Source organism: Mirounga angustirostris, unplaced genomic scaffold (assembly GCF_029215605.1).
Source record: "Mirounga angustirostris isolate CCGP_5_RB_7025 unplaced genomic scaffold, mMirAng1.0.hap1 SCAF_2, whole genome shotgun sequence".
Lineage (NCBI taxonomy): Eukaryota > Metazoa > Chordata > Mammalia > Carnivora > Phocidae > Mirounga > Mirounga angustirostris.
The window spans coordinates 19,669,754-19,690,278 of NW_026991710.1; the positions used below are offsets into that span (position 1 = coordinate 19,669,754).

General features: G+C 40.8%; 1 non-coding gene across 1 annotated transcript; it reads left to right on the forward strand.

The window, feature by feature from the left end:
• The first annotated feature begins 9,234 nt into the window (after nt 1-9,234).
• LOC123849169 (small nucleolar RNA SNORD115) lies at nt 9,235-9,317 on the forward strand. Its single transcript, XR_006791995.1, has one exon. It is a non-coding gene; the product is annotated as a small nucleolar RNA SNORD115 (small nucleolar RNA).
• Nucleotides 9,318-20,525: the final 11,208 nt, after the last annotated feature.

Consider the following 20,525-nt stretch of genomic DNA (forward strand, 5'->3'; position numbering starts at 1 on the left):
ATTATTTACTTGGCTTACAACTTCAAAGACCTGTCATCTGTTAGAAGAGCAGCTCCAGAGTCAGAAGGGTTTGAATTAGAGCTCCAACATTATTAGCTTGGAGATCTTCAGTGAGTTCCAGGAATGCTCTGTGTTACTAGCTCCTCATTTGCAAAATGAGGATGATCGTAGCTTTTATCTCATGAGGTCTTCTGAATATTGAGATTAATGTATGTAGAGTCCTTAGGGATTTGCCTGGAACATAATAAGCACACAGATAATGTTAACTGTTATAATTACTAGATGTTGCAAGGATTACACCGAAGCATCAGAGATCTGGCCTTAAAGGAGCCTGCATTTATTACTGTTAATAATGATGATAGAAATAAAGGCAATGGTAGTATTAGTAAACCTTCGTATGCACTCCATCATTTCCATGCATTAACTCTTTTGATTTCATCACAACACTCTCAGACCAGTCTCAGACCCATGAGATGGCTCAAGGAACTGAGATCCAGAACAATGCAATTGCCAGGACTGCCCACAAATAGGCATGTTCATTAAGAGCTGAGGTAGGTTTCATTCTAAATCTGCAGATGAGAGGAGGGGTTATAAACAAGGGTCAACCCTCCCAACATGATCCAGGGGGGGCAAAACTAGTTGAGGGTTTATGGCCTGCCTTTTGTTGACAAAGCAGTTTAGATGGGCTTGCAGTTTTAAATGCTATAGTAAAATCATTAATCAGAGCAGGAATTGTAAGCAACTTTTTTTTTTTTTTTTTTTTTTTAGAGGGAGTGAAAGCAGGGGTGGGGTGGGCAGAGGGAGAGAGAGAGAGAATCTTAAGCAGGCTCCACACCCAATGCAGGCCTGATATTGGGCTCAATCGCCATGCCCCTGAGATTATGACCTGAGCTGAAATCAAGAGTTGGATGCTTAACTGGCTGAGCCACCCAGGCACCCTGTAAGTGACTTATTTTTTCAGAAAAATGACTGAAAGAGAGAGCTGCAAAAAAAAAAAAAAAAAAAAAAGGCACTATAAAAACTGTATTTTAGCCACAATATCCTAAAAGTTCATGGAATATGATTATTCCTCAGCCAAGCCCACGTTTCCAGCTTCAGAATAAGATCAGAGTCACAAGTCAGGAAGTTAGCCCTATTTTTCCCCAAACACAGACTAAGAGAAGATCGCCGCTTGAAAACAACTATGCTTGCAACAAGAAGGTTGGATTTTTAGCAATTTATATGATCAGTTCTGGCTCCTTTTACATGTGACTTTACCCAACTCAGATGTATTTTTATTAGTTTTTGGTACTATCTAAAAACATAGGTTTATTGTGAACAACTGTGAAAAAGAAAGTGAAAAAAAAAAATCATCCTACATCCCACAACTTTAAAATAAATACTCTTGGTGGTGTAATAATGACTTGTGTATGCATGACACGCCTATCATCCATCCATTTATTCACATTTTATTTCCGACTTCTTGCAGTTGATATTATAACTTTTTGTTATGTTATGCCAAAACTGCTCCCTCTCTTCATTGGGAGTCTATATGGGTAGTTTATATCAGAGCATTTCCTGTGTTATTAAACATTGTTTGGGACAGTATCTTCAGCAACTTTTTATTGGCTATCTCACCTTTTTAAGTCAGTATAGACATTCAGGAATTGTCTGCCTTTCAAACCTCTCTGACATAGTACGGCGATCTAAGTGTCATGACCCTCTAATAACTCCAATTAACACATGCAAAGTTGTCTAAAGCAATTTAGGAATATAATTAATTTTGCCTTAAAATATCAGAGAAAAGCTTCTCTTTAGGGGTATTCCTTATATTTGTATTTTAATAGACCTGTTCTGAGGACTCCAAGTCTTTTGGCTATAATGGCTTTCCTTAGCTTTATAATATTCCTTGCCTAAAAAGTAAAGGTAAAAGTAAAATATTATTAGGAAGATCACATGCCCATATCTATTGTGATTGGAAGGCTTTTATGGGCAGGAACTAATTCTTAATCCATCTCAATAACTTCTCCAATACCTTAAAAAATTAATGGCATCAGACTGTTATTACTTTTCTAAAAATAAGTTTCTGGGCAAATATTGTCTGTAGTGTTAAATTTTGAAACCAATTTATAGTCACATACACAACAATGACCTCTCTAAAATTTGAGTTTGACTTGGCCGTACCTCATTGACAAGCACTGTGTTCTGTATACACTCAGTTCACATACATCTCCGACCACTCATCCAAACAAAGTTGGGTCATCATCAGGAAATCTTTTTCCCCACTAGGGGTAAATACACACCTAAACCCACAAAAATTCTATTAGCACCAGCTACATTGTAATACAGCGATAAACACTTCCCTTCTAATTTGCTGGCTCCCCAGCCGAAGAAAGACTTCGTCGGTTCTGGTTGGCAATTGAGCTGTATGTAGTAGATATGCTGATTTTAAAAAAGAAAGAAAGAACTACAATAATGGTGTGGTCTCCTGAGAATACATTTATTTCTGCAGTATAAAACAAAATTAAATTCTTCAATCTCAAAAACTATTAAAAGGTTGTATTTAAAATGCATGAAGCATTAAAAAGACATCAAAATTAAAATAATCTCATAAATCTCTTCATTTAAAAGACTTATTAGAATACAGATCGAGGCAGAAAACTGCTGCCCAGCACTCCAGAGCAGTAAATTATGACTATTTTAGCTTTTTTTCATTTTCATCATTGAAAATTCTTTTCCAGAATAATTGTATTGCTGTAGCAAGACCAACTGTCCCCTATATTTAACAAGTGAATAGTAAATGGCTTTCGATGGACCCTGAAGTAGGTATACTATATATTCTTTTAAAGATCAGCAGACCACAGGGTTGCACCCTGACAAACGATGCAAAAGATACAAGCAAAAATTAGTTTTTAATGTAAAACTGGTTAAATTAATTACCATTCCTAATTTAGTTTGCCCAAGTACTAGGGATGCCCAAGAAAAACCTGATGAGTAGAAGAGTTTTACTGTCATCCCCTTCTTCTCCAAATCTGCCAACTCAAATCCAAGAAAAAGTCAGCACAGAAAAGGACAGTTAGATGTGTCCAATTGCCATCAATCATTAAAACTGGACTCTCTTTTGTAAATGACTGACAACGAGGCAGTTTTTTTTTTTTTAATAAAGATCCTCACTCCATAGATCATCATGTGTCAGTCTTGATTGTACTAGAGCATTCCTTGGAGTACAATTAAACTATCATGTTGATTGTACCTCAATGCAATTGAATCCTAAAAGGAGGAAAGGAAAACCAGGTGGCTAACCATGAGGTCTCATGTCACTTGCCTCCCATCATACTCTTTACAAATAAACTGTGAACTGAGCAGAATTAGTTTTGATAGAAAGCAGCCAGATATGCCTTGAAAATCTTATAAGAAGATGAAAAGTGTGTTCCCGTCAATCTGATTCCCATTTTTTATCACCTCCCCTTCCACTGGTACACCCTGACATCATCCCTCCTTAGCAGAGATAAGATGAGTAAACAGTGGGCTTTATTAGAACACCATTAATTCAACTTAATTGATGGTGTAGTGGTACCAGGTCTTTTTCTGCTTCTTTTTCTGGAAGACAACCTTGGTAGCGGAATCAGACCTCTTTCCAGAAACAGCACCTATCTTTGTAATTCTGCACACCCTCCTATTGCTTCAGCCCATGCAGGCTGAGCAAAGCTCCTTATCTAAGACTCTGAAAAGGATAACAGGACTGCTCAAGTATAAAAACTGCAAGTATTTTATTTATCTCTCTTTCTTTCTGCTTAGATTACCATTATCTTTGGTCACTGAATTTTGTCTGTTGGGCCTCAAATGAAGAGCAAAGTCAACCAGAAAGTACAGTTCTAAACCCAATGGATTACTGCTCTGTTAGCACACACACACACACACACACATATAAACACACACACACACATACACCTATAAACACACACACACATACACCTCCTTCTGGCCTTTCTTTGGCTTTACCCTAGGGTTAACTTCCTTATGAATGGTTTTCGGATGATTCTATGACCTTCTTTGCAAAATATTTATGCTGAAGAACAATGCAGGTCACACAAATGTCTCAGTAACTTACACGGAAGCTGAAATGTAAGCCAAGTAAATGAGCTGTCTAAAATCAGGCTAGGTTTCTGCAGAGTGGGGGGAAATTGCGTAAAATCATTGCAACATGAATTTTAAGTCCATCCATTCATTCTTTCTGATGGTCACATGTCAGGCACTGAAGAAGCCAAGGAGATAGATTGAGAAGTGGTCCCTGCCAGGAAAAGGCTTCCAATCAAAATAGATATGGGCCTATGAACATCTAATCATGATAAGATTAGAATAACAAAAATACTAAATCAAAATTTAAGCAATGTTCTATGAGCATGCACAATTAATTCTGACTAGAGAAACCAGGAAAAACTTCAAGGAGGAGGAAGGAAAGGAGTTCCACTATTAGTGAGTAGGAAAAAGAGCACCTGGGATTAAGGAACAGCCTGCATACATAGAAAAGTGAAGTACTCGGAACAGAAAACTGCTCCCCTCATTTTTGTCATGTGACTACCACATTCATAATTATTGCCATATCTCCATATCATTGTACTCATGTTTGCTTAGTATTCTTTTTTAACTGACTCCATGTTTGCTGAAATAAATTTAAAAGGAAATTTTGTATCGTCACTATAAATGGAAATTCAGTGTCTCTTCCCCCAAATATAAAAGTAAATAAATGAAAACAAAACAATGAAATTCTAGTTGAATACTGTTGTCTAACCCGCCCTCTCTTTGTTACAAAGGGAAGCTAATTTAGCAAAATGTTGACGACTCCCCCACATCAAATGAAGACTTTCTCCTCAATGCTCTCTGAGGGGTTGAGAGAGAATTCTAAACTACACAAATTGCTCTTGGGGTATTTCAAGGTTATTCAATGTCATGTTAGTATATCACCTAGTGTCATTTTGAATCATCGTTCTACACTCTGGGAAACACTGGAAGATTTCAAAGACCCTCGGGAGCTGGCTGAGAGAAGAAAGTAATGAGAGATAAGGCAGAAAGCAGATTTGAGACTTATACGAATCCCGAAGTTCATGCCAAGTTTTTGATCTTCATATGAGGTGCTGGGAAACATTACAGGTAGGTAGTTCCTTAAGCAGAAGACTCTGATTGTGGTACAAAGGATAACTGAGCAGAAAAGACATGAAAAGCTGAGATATTACATCATTTGAGAGCCAGGGGTCTTAATTAGGGAAGGGATAGAAAAGAGGTAATGCTGTTCCCCACTGGTACCCCACCCTAAAACATGCTGTGATTCTCTGTGTATTTCTCCATGCTACTTGATCCTTTATATGAACCAAGTCTTATTACCACATTTCATTAAATCTAAGAAACTATCACATGTGAGATGCACCACCATTTTATATGCCACAAAGAAAGAAAAATACTGCCAATTAAATGATGATACACCATCACTTGTAAGAAACATCTAATTTCAGAAATGTCAAAATGTGGGCGGGGGGGATGCTTGTCTTAGAATCAATGAGATACATTATTAATCACTATTGCTTAAAAGCAAATAATATAGAACTTGGAAGTTCATTGGTTTTTCAGAAAACAATGAAAAACATCGGGTACAATGTCCTGCTTGATGTACTAGGACAGTAAATTGTCATCCTTTTGAGACAAAACAATATAGAACAGTGATTCTGAGCAGAGCCAGGAAGACCCTGGGTTCAAGTTCTCCTTCGATCTCTTACTAGATGTGGCACCTTAGATGAGTAACAAACTCTGAAAGTTTCAGTTGGTTCATCTATAAAATGCTCTTTGTATTTTTCAATATTTAAACACAAATCCCCCACTGAAGAACTTAAAATAAGAACACTGAACATTTTCCTGCCCAGATTTGTCAGAAATGACTTTTGGTGAAAGTTAATTATCATTTATGGTAATATAGGTAGTATTTTTTCCCCTTTTTTAACTCGCTAGACCCAAGAACCATGGTGCCAACTAGGTTTAGATGATCATTGCATGCTTTACTGATGCCTACTAAAATAGGTTAGAACATGAAGACTGGTCAGTCATAGAGTTGGGTCCCTTATAGGTAGGTTGGTTTGGGTTGCTCAACTTATTAGCCCAGACTCTAGTTCCTTATGAGTTTCTACTCCATAGCTCCTCCTGGACACTAATAAGTCTGCAAATGTGCATTGTCCTAAAGATAACATGTGGAATGGTCCACCCCACTACAACTCCTGGGAGTAAGAAGCTGTACCTCCTATTGATGGGGCAGCACCTCTTTCACATGTGGGTTACTCTACCAAGTGCTTTCAAACTGAAACACAATCTGTGCCTCATACCAAGCCTGGGTGTTAGGACAGGACAGGCGTTGCTGCGACTCATGGAAGAAGAAATTGAATTCTGAGGGGTCACCATTGGACTTGCCCAAGGTCATGCCACTGTATGTAATGTGGCCTGGAAGGAAGCCCAAATCTGGCTCCAAATGTGGTGCTTATCTTACCCACTCCATGCTTCCATTCCATAAAAACGTTAAAAAGAAAAAAAAAATTAAGTATAACATTTTGCTCTCCATCCACATTTTCCGTTCATGATGACTTGTTCTTCATCGGTTCACCAAGCTTTCACACTAGCCCTCAATCTCTCCCCCACCTCTTTTCAGTGTTCCTGAGATGCAACAAGTTTCTAGGAGACTCAGCGTGCATGGCACTTTCTGGGGCGGAGGGGGAGTAGACACTGAACCCTTGTCGTTAAGGGTGCAGGAGAGTGCTGTTCTCAGCTAGAGCCCACAATGGGGCAGGGTGACTTAGTATGCAGGTGTGCCCAGAATTTATGGAAGGTGCTGCAAGACGGGCTTCTCCTGGAGTCAAACCCTCAGGGCAGGGGCAGGGCGATGGTGAAGATTCAGACGCAGTTAGGCATGGAGAATGTGGTAGCTTAATATCAAAGTCTGAAACGTGAGTTCTAGATTTGCTTCCACAGCTAACAAGCTGGGGGATATTAGGCAAATTGCTTCCCCTATTACGTAAGGGGTTTGATCTAGTAATCTCTAAGACTAGGCCCCTCTTTAAGACTTGTTGATTCATGCCCTTTATAGTCTAGTGCTAAAGAGCTGCGATAAGGTTCTTACTGTGGGTGGAGTGCCTGAGCAGATTAAATGAGACAGTGTCTACAAAATACTCTTAACGGACAGACAGCCGAGATGTCTGTGGAGCGCCCTCTGTTGGACAGGTGGTATCATTACAACCTTCTCTGCCTTGACGTCACAAGAGAATTTGTGTCTTAGTATGAATCTCATTTTTTTTTCTTCTGAGACCTGACAAACCAGAATTCATGAAGCTCTGGAAATCACTTTAGAGGTCAAAGAGCACTGCATTGATCCCCACAGCTCAAGCGTAAAACACACTGTATGTAACTCTCTCCATGGCACCCCTTTCTCCACACCCTTTCTGGTTCTTCTGATTCTTTCATATAAAGATACTCTAATTTCTGCAATTAAAACACTATAGCAGAAGCCTATTAACTCAAACTTGTACAAATCTTAGTCCGCTTATAGTATGATGAAGAGAGCTCTTCATTACTCACCACAGTTACAAAAAAGTGCTCTCATTTATCCCCAGTTCCAGAACTTGCAGAAACATTATTTCTGCTTTATAAGTAACACGATATAGGGTCAATAACCTTAATATAAAGCGATTAGTAAACAGTTAAGAAAAATAAATAGGCCCTATTACTCCATGGACGTGGGACATGAACAAAAAGTTCACAAAAAATAAAATAGAAATGGCTAATAAACAATAGAATAAAAAGTCAATCCACACTAGTAATCAAAGAAGAATAAATTAAAACATGACATAATCTTAACTGACTGCCAATAATATAAAATTCATTATATGCAGTGCTGTTGAGGGTGGCATGAGACAGGCATTTCAGTATACTTTAACAGGTACAATCTTACTGAAAACAATATAGCAGAATATATCAAAAAGTCTTAGTTTGAACTCATATGTACAAAACATGAGGAAATTATTAATGTACCATGATCCTCCAATATCATTCTCCTCTTCTTCAGTTTTTTAACTGAGCACATATCCATTGCAAATAAAATTATATTCTCCAGCCTCCCTTGCAGGCAGATATGGTCCTGTCAATATGTTCTAGCCTAAGGAATGTAAATGGGAAAGATCAATGCAAATTCCAGATAGTGCCCTTAAAAATATACCTTCTTCCCCCTTGTCTCCTTCTTTGCTACTGGCTGGAATGCAACTGGATGGCTACAACTCCATCAGCCATCTTAGATATTGGGGTGGCTTGAGAATGGAAGTCAAGTCACACACAGTGGCACAACAAAATACAAGGAGCTGGATCAACCACGTCCAGACTTCTTAAGTTCAGAAGACAAACTTCTGGGGTACCTGGCTGGCTCAGTCAGTAAAGCCTGGGACTCTTGATCTTGGAGCTGCAAGTTCGAGCCCCACATTGGGTGTAGAGATTACTTAAAAAATAAAAAAATCTTGGGTACCTGTGTTGCTCAGTTGGTTAAGCATCTGCCTTCGGCTCAGGTCATGATCCCAGGGTCCTGGGATCAAGTCCCACACCGCGCTCCCTGCTCTGCAGGGAGTCTGCTTCTCCTTCTGCCCCTCCTCCTACTCGTTCTCTCAATCTCTCTCTCCCTCCTTCCCTCAAATAAATAAATAAACTCTTTAAAAATAAATAAATAAATAATCTTTAAAAAAGACCAATTTCTATTTAGCTTAAACCACTATAATTTGTAATTTTACTTGAGCCAAATCCTAATCCCAAATAATACATGTGTTAATACTGAATGTACTGTAAAATGTTTTACCAAAAAAAGGAAGATGCAGAACAGTGTCAAATATGCTACCATTGCACAAAAAAGGAAAACAAGACACTATCTATGTGATAGCTGGGTCCCTAAAGAACCATGTCTTTCATTATCCATATCCTATATAGTCCCTCCTCATCTGAGTTTGCCATATGATTCACTTAAATCTGTAGAATGTAGAGAAAGTAACACTGTGCCAGTTCCTAGCCTAAGTATTAAGAAGGCTTGTGTGTCAATTATACTACAATTAAATAAAGGGGGAGGTGCCGCTGAGATGTTCTTTGCAAATAAATAAATAAATAGTAAGTAAATGAATAAATAAATAAATCCAACTATAGGGAAACATTTATATTATGGTCTTTCTTAATTAACATATATTATACAGTACAATGATATGAAAATGCTTATTATATATAGAGAAAATGATAACATAAAAATCATACTCATATGGAATACAATGTGTACTTTGTAAAAATGCACAGAAAAAGGGCTTGAAGAATCACTTAAAAGTATTAATATCCTCTTAGTGATAGAATAATGGTTTATTCTTTTTAAATTTCTTACAAAAAGGATGTTTTACTTTTTCTTTCACTAATTCTATATTTATTTCTAGATGTTCTACTTGGGCTTTTTCCGAATTCTCTCTTGACAGACTTTTTGACAGACTTTTGATTACACATATTACTTGAGATTAGTTAATTCATTTACTCATGTTTTCAGTTCTATTATTTCACTGAACATTTTTAGCTTATCTTATTTCTGTATCCTCTTCTGTATCATTGTAACTCCAATGTATGAAATATTTGAGGGTCTTATTCTGCTATTTGTTGTTTCCCTTGACTCTTAAATACATAACAGTTAAATTCTTTGTGTGTCTGTAATTCTGGATTGTGCAATCACATGAGACTTATCTGAAACTGTAAAGTGCCACAGGGTCTGGGATAAAGGTGCATTTCTCCAGAGAGTATTTACATCCCCATTTCTTTTTTTATTTATTTATTTATTTTTTTTTTTTACATCCCCATTTCTAAGCACTCTGAGTACCATCAATCCAGGCCCTCTAAAATTAATATCTCATCTAGATCACTCAGACAGTATAAATTCAACCTTAAAGCCAAATGAGGGTGGGGCTGTTTTTAAATTTGGGGGAAAGAGAGACATTTTTCCCCAGTGAGAGCTGAGGCTAAGATACATCTCTTGGTCAACATGGGGATTTTTTTTCTAACTCACTTTTCCATAGAGGATACAGCCCCTTAAGGGCTCTAGCTTCAGATGAGGGTCTCAGTTTCAACTTCCCACATTGCGAGGGCCCAAATCCTGGCTTCTGGTCCATAGCACAGTAGTCAAAATTTCAGAATCTACGTTTCTGCTCTCAGCAAACACCCTCAGGGCAGAACATTAGATTATGTTTCACATCCACTTTCCATCACCTTATTTATTTTTAGACCCTGGAAACCACACTCGCTCTTTTTGCAGATATTATAAAAATGTTAGCTATACTTTATCCAGCATTCTTAGGTTATTTCAGCAGAATAATTTGTGAGACTATCTGGTCTGCCACCCATATAGCCAGAATTGGAAGTTTGGGTTGATGTTATTGTTATAATCAGAAAAAAATCTAAGTACAAAAGAACCTACAAAATGGGGAGAGTCTCATCTATTGTCTATCCTAAAAATTCCCTGACACATCGTATTGCTTTTTCCGTCACTAAAAATTATTCAACACTGAGAGGCAGCTCCAGGAAAATCCCTACCTTTCACTGAGACTGAAATTAACTATTAATTCACTACCAGAGTGAAAGAGTATTATATAAAAGACAAGAACTTCCATAGGTGAGCAGAGAAAGTGGGGTGTGGGAGAATATCAAGGTGCCGGAACACAGTAGGTGCTCATTAAATATTTATATCAACAAAGTTGAAATACCCATGTCTACCAGGCAATAGTTTAGAAATGAGTACAGTTTTGTCAATATTTTTATATTCTCTTCATTATCTCCTATTATTCTATGCATATGGGCATTTACACCAAAGGAATCTCTTCAAATATTCTATAGAGCAATTCTTAAATATTCAAAGAGCTGAGATACATTTCTCTCCCCTTCCCTCCATTGTAACTATTGCTAGCAATGATATTTACACAACATGTGCTTCAATTTGTAGGTGACTAATTTGCAGACATCTTCATTTTATGTTCTAATGTGAAGATTAAATGAGATGGTTCAGGCAAAGCACATAGCACTGAGCACATAGTAAGAGCTTGTTATGATGATGGTGGGGAGGATGACGATAATCATGATGATGACGATAGTGATGTTTTTTTTTTTTAAAGATTTTATTTATTTATTTGAGAGAGAATGAGAGAGAGCACACGAGAGGGGGGAGGGTCAGAGGGAGAAGCAGGCTCCCCGCCGAGCAGGGAGCCCGATGCGGGACTCGATCCCGGGACTCCAGGACCATGACCCGAGCCGAAGGCAGTCGCTTAACCAACTGAGCCACCCAGGTGCCCCGATAGTGATGATTTTTAAAAGCATCTACGCAAAATGTGAGGTACGTATGCCAATTGACTGAAAACTAAAATCAATGCAGGACAAATGGAGCATCCTTTGTTTTAAACTTAAAACTCCAGAGGGGCATGATTCAGGTTGTTTGTTTGTATCCGGAACATCTGAAAATGCACCAGGTCTAAGTAGGTACTTAATAAATATTTTATATTTACAGTAAATATTAGTATTGCCACAAGGGTATCATGAGCATTAGGTTTCAAACTTCCAGCATGAGGCCAAGACGGATATGTGTACCCATGAGTCTGAGATCTCTAAGGGATACCCCACCAAGCCTGAAGCCTGCTGTTCTAAGGCCCCTATTGCTTACAGCTCCAGAAAGAAAGATCCACTCATCAGGGCTGAGAATGATGGTTATTATTTACTGAACATATACTGTTACCAAAGGCTAAGGAAGGGGAAGTTCGGGAGTTACTAATCAATAGGAATAAAGTTTCAGTCGAGTAAGATGAATAAGCTCTAGAGATGTGCTGTACAGCAATGTGTTCTACACTTAAAAGCCTGTTTAAAAGGTAGGTCTTGTGTTAAATGTTCTTACCGCAGTAAAGTAACAAATAAACATTTTTAAGTGTATACTTTTTGTGACTCAAATAATTAAATATAAAAATTCAAATGATGAAAGCTAGGAAAAGAATAAGTAAATGTAGTTGACATCCAAAAGAGTGGTGGATTTGTGACTTAAATGATAGGAAGCGATCATGAAGGAAGAAGTAAGTACTTGATGAACAAAATTAAAAATTTTCACTTGTGGGGCACCTGGGTGGCTTAGTCATTGAGCGTCTGCCTTCAGCTCGGGTCATGATCCCAGGGTCCTGGGATCAAGTCCCACATTGGGCTCCCTGCTCTGGGGGAGGCCTGCTTCTCCCTCTCCCACTCCCTCTGCTTGTGTTCCCTCTCTCGCTGTGTCTCTCTCTGTCAAATAAATAAATAAGATCTTGTAAAAAACATTTTTTTTCACTTGTAAAAAACATGTTTACCAAGCACATATTGTGTGCCAAGCGTGATGCTTAGTATCCCACCCTATTAAGGAAGGAGAAGAGTGGTTGAGATCGCAGATCCCTGGAATCAATCTGCCTGGGTCTGAATCCCAGCATTGCCATTTACCTTGAGCAACCTAGTTAATCTCTCTATGCCTCAATACCTACAAATAGACATAACAATACTAACCAACTCACAGAGCTGATGTGGGGATAAATGAATTGGCATGTGTGAAGTTCCTAGAACATAGTAAATGTTATATACAAGCCTTAGCTATTGCCATCCCCACTTTTTCAGCTGAAGAAACTGGAGTTTAAAGAAGTTGAACTACTTGGTTTATAAGAAGCAGAGCTGGGACTTGAACCCAGGCAGTTTGACTACAGATGCTTGCCACAGAGCAGAAGTTTGACATACAGCAACATCTCCATGGCAACTCTGAAGCCTGTTCCTCAAATCTGAGTGGTCTCACCCCACCCAGGCAAGGACAGGACTGCCAACTAGGGCTCTATTTGGTTGAAAGGGAGCCAGAATACACCAAGGGAAACTCCCGGCCTGCCCCCCTGCACGACCTGCCTGCGCTCACCATCAGTTCAAAATGGAGGCTGTGGACAAACAGCTGGGAGGTGAAGACAGAATGGGATTATAACAGAAAGCCCAGAGAGCTCCCTCACCCCTCACCCCTGGGAGAGCTGGCTATGGACTAGGAAGCGAGCTCTTACCAAACACCCAATCCACTGGCGCCTTGATCTTGGACTTCCCAGCCTCTAGAATTGCAAGAAATAAACATCTGTTGTTTAAGCCACCCAGTTTATGATATTCCATTATAGCAGCCCACACAGACTAAGACATTCGCCTCCAACTGTGCACACCAGACATGGCGAGTGCAAAACAAGGACTCGGGTTGCAATAACAATGAGGTCCCTTTCCCCAGAGAACTGGGGAAACATAATAATGGATGGATGGGGGCGCCTGGGTGGCTCAGATGGTTAAGCGTCTGCCTTCGGCTCAGGTCATGATCCCAGGGTCCTGGGATCGAGTCCCACATCGGGCTCCCTGCTCCTTGGGAGCCTGTTTCTCCCTCTGCTTCTCTCTCTCTCTGTCTCTGTCTCTTGTGAATAAATAAATAAAATCTTAAAAAAAAAAATAATGGATGGATGGATGGATGGAAATATTCTCTCTAATGTTTACAATCACTCTGTAAATTTTAATCTTCTGTATATAGGAAAAGAAAGTAAGTTCCGAGGGATTGTATCCCTGATTTGACATCACACAGCTAATGAGTTTCCGCTGGGACTCAAACCTTAGCATCTCTAGTTCCCAGATCGCACAATGGCACTCTCTACCACACGGAGCTATAGTGAAGATCAAAGGAGACACGGTGTATGAATGCGTTCTGCAAACTCTGCAACTGGAAAGGTTGGTAACTGATTTTTAACACAGAAGCAAAGCCTAAAGCCAAAACAGCGCAACTGAAGTGGAATTTTAATCGCCAAGAAGAAATGAGAGTACATGGGGGACAAGAAGGCTGTCACTAGCTTTGAAATCAAACCATACTGTGTGCTCACAGCCACTTTCTCAGGAGGCAGGTGGTGTTCAGAACCCCCGGATTTGGAAATGCGGAGTTGCAAGATTACGCAAAAAGCACTGAAAACAACCTCTGCCCAATGCGGGAGCCTCAACTCTGATGGAACGAAGAGGTGACAGCTTAGTACCAGGAAGAGGTATACCAGAGGTGGGCTCAGAAACCACTGCATACATGCAGCCTGCTGCATACGGTCATTTCTCAGGTCTCTTACGCCTGGTGCTGTTTTCAGATTCCTGGGTGAATCGTCTAGCCTGTGACTTCCATGGTTAAATCAATGACTTAATCAAGCTTTCACAGTAAATTAGAACTTAGCAACACCTTCTAGCTAGGAGTTTCAACACCACGACTGTCTCTCTATTTCCTTCTTACAGGCACCTAATCCTCATTTTCCTAAGAACCTACATTCAGCATAGAAGTCTGCCCAATGAAATCAGAAAATCGGAGACCAAACGCAGAAGTTGGAACTAAACAGACCTCTGCCTTCATGCTCTTCATCTCCCAGAAGGTGGCGTCAAACAGGTTAGAAAAGAGAATGCAATTAAATAAAAAATAGCCACAAAAGCCTTTTTAAGAACACACATAGAGTATCAGCCTACAGTGTCTAGTAAAGTAAAAATCTCTCACAAGTCTCTAAATCCTGAGTCATCAGGACTGGGAACCCACAGGGGGCCATTTTTTTTTTTTTAAGTTGAAAATTGCCAACTTTTTCTAAAAGCTGGAAAAAAAAAAGAGAGAGAGAGATGATAGAAAACCTAGAAGATGATTTTTAAAGAATCTTTTTTTTTTTTTAATTTATTCATGAGAGACAGAGAGAGAGACAGGGGCAGAGGGAGAAGCAGGCTCCCCGCGGAGCAGGGAGCCCGATGTGGGACTCGATCCCAGGACCCTGGGATCATGACCTGAGCCGAAGGCAGGCGCTTAACCGACTGAGCCACCCAGGCGTCCCTAGAAGATGATTTTTAAAACAGTGCAAGAATGCTGCTCCCAGGACAAAGCACCCACATTGCTGTGTCCTCCCAGATTTAGCACAGGGGACAACACAAAGCCTTCTGGGCCAAAAGCTGGTACTTAAATGAGTGATGTGGACATAGGGAGGTGGGGAGTAGTGGCCACTGTCTGTGCCCAGTCTGATGGAGCCAGTCTCACCCTGATGGAATATAGACCTGCTGTTGACAGATTGTATAATATTTTTTCAAAGAAACCAGAAGTCCATTCTTTTGGGGGGGGGTGGGATTGGGGGGGAGTAAAATCTTCTGGACTTCTTTTCAATGTCAAATTAAAAAGTTTGGCCAAGGGGCACCTGGGTGGCTCAGTCGCTTAAGCAGCTGACTCTTGGTTTCAGCTCAGGTCATGATCTCAGTGTCCTGGGATCAAGCCCCGAGTCAGGCTCTGCGCTCAGAGGGGAATCTGCTTGTGGATTCTTTGTCTTCCTCTGCCCCTTTCCCCGCTCACTCTCTCTCTCAAATAAATAAATAAATCTAAAAAAAAAAAAAAAAAAGGTTTGGCCAAACAACGACAAGCTGTCAATTTGCAGCTGCAACCTTTCCCCTCCTGAGTGATGTCATGGTTCCCACAGCAAGCCCAAACAAGACTATAAAGACCTGACCTCTCAATCCTTTGCTTACCAGTTATGCACACTTTCAAAAGGTCACTGAAGTTTCCCTGGCCCTCAGTTTCCTCATCTGCAAAATGGACCTAGTGATGACTGCCTTATTGTTTTCATGTATATTTTCCATCAATCAAATAAAATAAGCTTTTCAAAAACAAGGGCCATTCATTCTTTTATGTCCCCAGGGGCTGTGCCCCATCAAGATAAAATAAAATATATACAAAAAGTTTGTTGGCTGGGGCGCCTGAGTGGCTCAGTCGGTTAAGCGTCTGCCTTCGGCTCAGGTCATGATCCCAGGGTCCTGGGATCGAGCCCCGCATCGGGCTCCCTGCTCTGTGGGAAGCCTGCTTCTCCCTCTCCCGCTTCCCCGCTTGTGTTCCCTCTCTCTGTGTGTCTCTCTGTCAAATGAATAAATAAAATCTTTAAAAAAAAAAAAGTTTGTTGGACTGAAAAGCATTTTGAAAATAGTGAAGCATCCATCAAATGTGAAGTGTCACACTAAATGCTAGCCCTCCGAACCTGTTAAAGTTGTATAGAAAGTTTTCACGTGGCATTTTTCCAAAAAACAATGTATTTTCCCTTCCCCCCCCAAAATCTCTTCCAACAAAAGTAATTGACAGTATCTGTTTAGTAACTTAGATAGAAAGGGAGAGAAAGAAGAAAGAGTGCTTTTATGCAAATTTGATTTCCCTATAATAATCTAGAGCTATTCTGCTAGAAGGAATTATCTCTGCAGGCTGGCAGCTGTGGTAGGGAGAGAATTAAAAATGGCTCTGTATATGGGAAAATCTGTTCTATAATCAGTGCTATTCTTAGAGGGGACATCAATCTGGTCCAGCTCCCATGATGCTCCACTTGTGTGAATGACATACAAGCATGAGGTAGAAACTCTCATTACATCACAGCCCGGGATTCTGCCCCACCTGAGACTTCGCACCACTACCCCAAGATGGAGACAGACCCAATGGCGGCCTCCAAGTAGCCAGTGTGGCTCAGGAAAAAGACATGAGAGGTAAAAACAAATCAACAATGATTTATTCAACTCCGCTCTAATGAACTGCCCACGGTTAGATTATTATAAGGATTCAGCATGTTTTTTCTTTTCCTTTCCTTCCTTCTTTCCTCCTTCCTTCCTTCTCTCCTTCATTCATTCTTCTTTCCTTCTTCCCTCCCTGTCTCGAGCCCTCCTCTTTTTCCTTCCTTCCTTCCTTTTCCTCCCTGCTGTTCTCATACAGAGTACAAGGCTCAATTCCTAAGTCACAAGACACCAGGCAAGCAAATAATGCTATTCAAGGGCTCTTTGTCCATGAGAAAGATACACGCTACAGAAAAGTATTTTAAGAAATAAGCAACTGGGGCACCTGGGTGGAGTCAGTTAAGTGTCTGCCTTCAGCTCAGGTCGTGATCCCAGGGTCCTGGAATGGAGTCCCGCATCGGGCTCTCTGCCCAGCGGGGAACCTGCTTCTCCCTCTGCCTGCCACTCCCCCTGCTTGTGCTCTCTCTCTCTCTCTCACACACACACACACAAATAAATACAATATTCTTTTTAATTAAAAAAAGAAAGAAAGAAAAGAAATAAGCAACCACCACAGTGTTTCACATAAAATGCTACCATGTTCTTAATGAGACAACTGCTTGGTCATTAAAGAAGCTCTGGCCCTGGGCGCCTGGGGGCTCAGTCGGTTAAGTGTCTGACTCTTGGTTTCAGCTCAGGTCATGATCTCAGAGTCGTGAGATCAAGCTCCACATCAGGCTTCACACTCAGTGCAGAGTCTGCTTAGGACTCTCTCCTTCTCCCTCTGCCCCTCCCCACTGAGCGCTCTCTCTCTCTCAAATAAATAAATAAATCTTAAAAAAAAAAAACCAACCACCACCGCCCCGGCCTGAGTGGCTAATACATTCAAGTTAGCTTGGAACCTCCACGTTGCAGCCATAGCCCCAGCCCTGCAGAAACTAAAGTGCAGGTGAAAGCCATGATGTGTTGCAAGTGGATTCTGTGTCCTTCACTGGACCATGAAAACTTCTTGGGAATCTGTGTCCCCGTGTTCCATCTGAGATAGCTCCCTTTTTCCCTGAGTGATACACACCAATCACTGTTCTGCTTAGGGAGATGAATATCGGAATGCCAAAAAGTTAACTGTGTGGGTGTGTGCATGCGTGCCTGGGTCTCTGTCCTTGTAACCAGGTGTGGACTTACCCTGATTTAAGTCACTCAGTGTCCTTTAAAATAACTAAGAGCAAATGCTAGGAGTGCCAAGAAATGGCATCTTATACATTACAACTAATTTCCCCACTCCCTTCAAGCACTATTAAGAAATTGGCTTTGTCAACGTGCAGTGCCCATGAGCCTAGACCCCACAGCTGGGTATGCACATGACCAAGGGGGAAGGTCAGAGGCTCCAGAATGTTGAGTCCTGCAGGGAGGATAGAGCTGGCTCCACTCAGCCCCAACAGTGCAGAAGGACTTGCACGAGAAGGCAGAGAACAACCTCACAGAATGACCAGAACACAGAAGCTGCTTTAGACCACGTGAGACTGGACATCCAGCACTAAGGTGGCTCCGAAGAGCCCTACAGAGATGGAAGAAATGCTGCTGTGTCCTTCAGAAATGTTCCCTGGAGAAAGGAAAGCATTCCTGCTGTGGGACAGCACCCTCAGGGTTCCGCTAGCTGGCCCTCACTGCTCATTTCTGGGTTCTGTTCTTTCCAGGCTTTTCTTTTTCGGCTATGGCAGCCCTAGATACCTGGCACCACCGGGCACATGCCCACCTTTTAGCCCAGCTCCACTGCCTCTGAAGCTCAGAGGCTCCAAAGTCCCGAAGAAAGGCACAGAAGCTGCCTACATGATCCCTTGGGTAGGAAAGCAAACTGGGGTGGCACTGCAGGGTTAAGTTAAAAGACAGCTGCATCCATTTTGCTCATTACTCTTCATGTACAAACTGCAAATTGCATTTGAAAATATTTTCTTTAAAATAAAATTGTCATTTCTGAGCCTCCTGTCTGGGTAAAGCTGAGTAGCACAAATGTGAAACTGGGAGTCACCCTCACATCCTTAACAGAGGCGGGAGGCCACGCCCTGCTGACCCCACGACACAGGGGATGCTGCAGGGAAGGGAAATGTTATTGTTGAATAACTCATTCTCCTACACTGGGAGGCTGGAGCAGAATTTGCCTCACAGGCCTCTGGATTCAGGATGGTGACTCCAGATTTTAAAAGGAGTGTGTGAATCCCTTGTTTGCCACTCCCCACCCCCCCACCCAATGACCTTGTTCCCTTTCTCATGGACTTATGTTGGTTTCCCCTAGGATTTTGAAAATGAAAATCCATCCCTTTTGTAAAGGAGAACTAATCAGAAGGCATCCACTGCCTGGATGTCGGGCACAGGGCATGTGTGCCTCAGTTCCCTGTTCTGTAAAATGAAGATAATCATAATTCCTCTTTTATTGGGTTTGTTATGAAAAATAAATCAGTCACGTCATTTAAGTATCTGATGTGATGTCTGGCACATGGTTAGCACAGAGTAAATGAAGACATGGGTCTATAAATATAGACTCATTCCATTTCCTGAACCTGCAAAAGAGGAGCAACTGTTTAGAAGCTTTTTCTAAGAAGGCTCAATTGGAGTAAGGAGCTCTGGCTTCAACACCTGAACCCACAAATCAATTTTAACATCACCAAGGAGAGACAAACGGATTTTGCGCCTCCTGGTGTGATGCAGTAAGAAGTACACATCACACTACCTAGGATGTGTTTTTACCAAAACTGTGGACCTGAACTTGATCAAGGATCTAAGAGTCTACAAGAGAAAAATAAAAGGGACCAAGGAACACCAGGGACACAAGCAGCAAAATCCACATTGTTAAGAAATTCAACAGAACAAACAATCTGCTTCTTCAACAATAAATTTTAAGCAAAGAATAAACACAGAGAGGGATATCTTAGATTAAAAGAAACACGAAAGCCATATCCACCCAATGCAATGTGTGGACTTCTTCTTGATCCTGCTTTGAACAAACCAAATGTAAAACACCACTAGTTCAAATGAGGCATGTGAATAACATAACATAATAAAAAAATAAACAAATGAGGCATGTGAACATGCATGGATATTTGTGATATTAAGGAATTACTCTTTGAGTTTTTAGCTGCTCCCCCCACTGGGAGGTAGAGTGGAGCTCCCATTGACTTTGGGGCACTGTCATGACTCCCTTCTCCAATGGAATGTGATGGAAGCGATGGTCATAAGCTCCAAGTTTAGGTCATAAGAAGCCTTACAGCTTCTGCTCAAGTGTCTTAGAACTCCTGTTCATGGGACATTCCCTCTTAGAACCCAGCAGCCATGCTGGGAGAAACCAAGCCACATGCAGAGGAACTGAAGAGTCACCAGCCCCTCTTGAGTCCCCAGCTGAGAGTCACATGAGTGAGCCACGTTTGGTATCAGCCCCATCATAGCTTCAGATGATTGCAGCCCCAACTGAAACCTGATGAACATCGAAATAGAGCCCCCAAATGAAAGCTGCTCAGCCAAGCCTGGTCAGCCCACAGAACCACGAGAGATCACAGTGAGCTACTATTTTAAGCCCCTAAGTTTGGAGGTGCTTTGTTAAGCAGAGAAAAAAAAAATCAGAAAACTTTATCTCTTAGAGACATATCCTTAAGTATTTACAGAAGAAATTATGGTATCTGAGATTTTCAAATTAATCTAATTGAGGTGGGGGTAGAGTTGAAACAAGCTTGCCCATGTGTTGCTAGTTGTTAAAACTGGGAAATTGGATCATAGAGAGTAATTATACTCTTCTCTCTACTCTTGAATAGTTTTGAAATGTTTTCTAATGAAAGCTTTTTTAAGAGCTTTGAATTTACCAAGACAAAGTTTCAAGATGAATAAAAGAACTTTAGCTATGAGGTGATTCTCTGAGGTAGGCATCTCAGATGTGATCT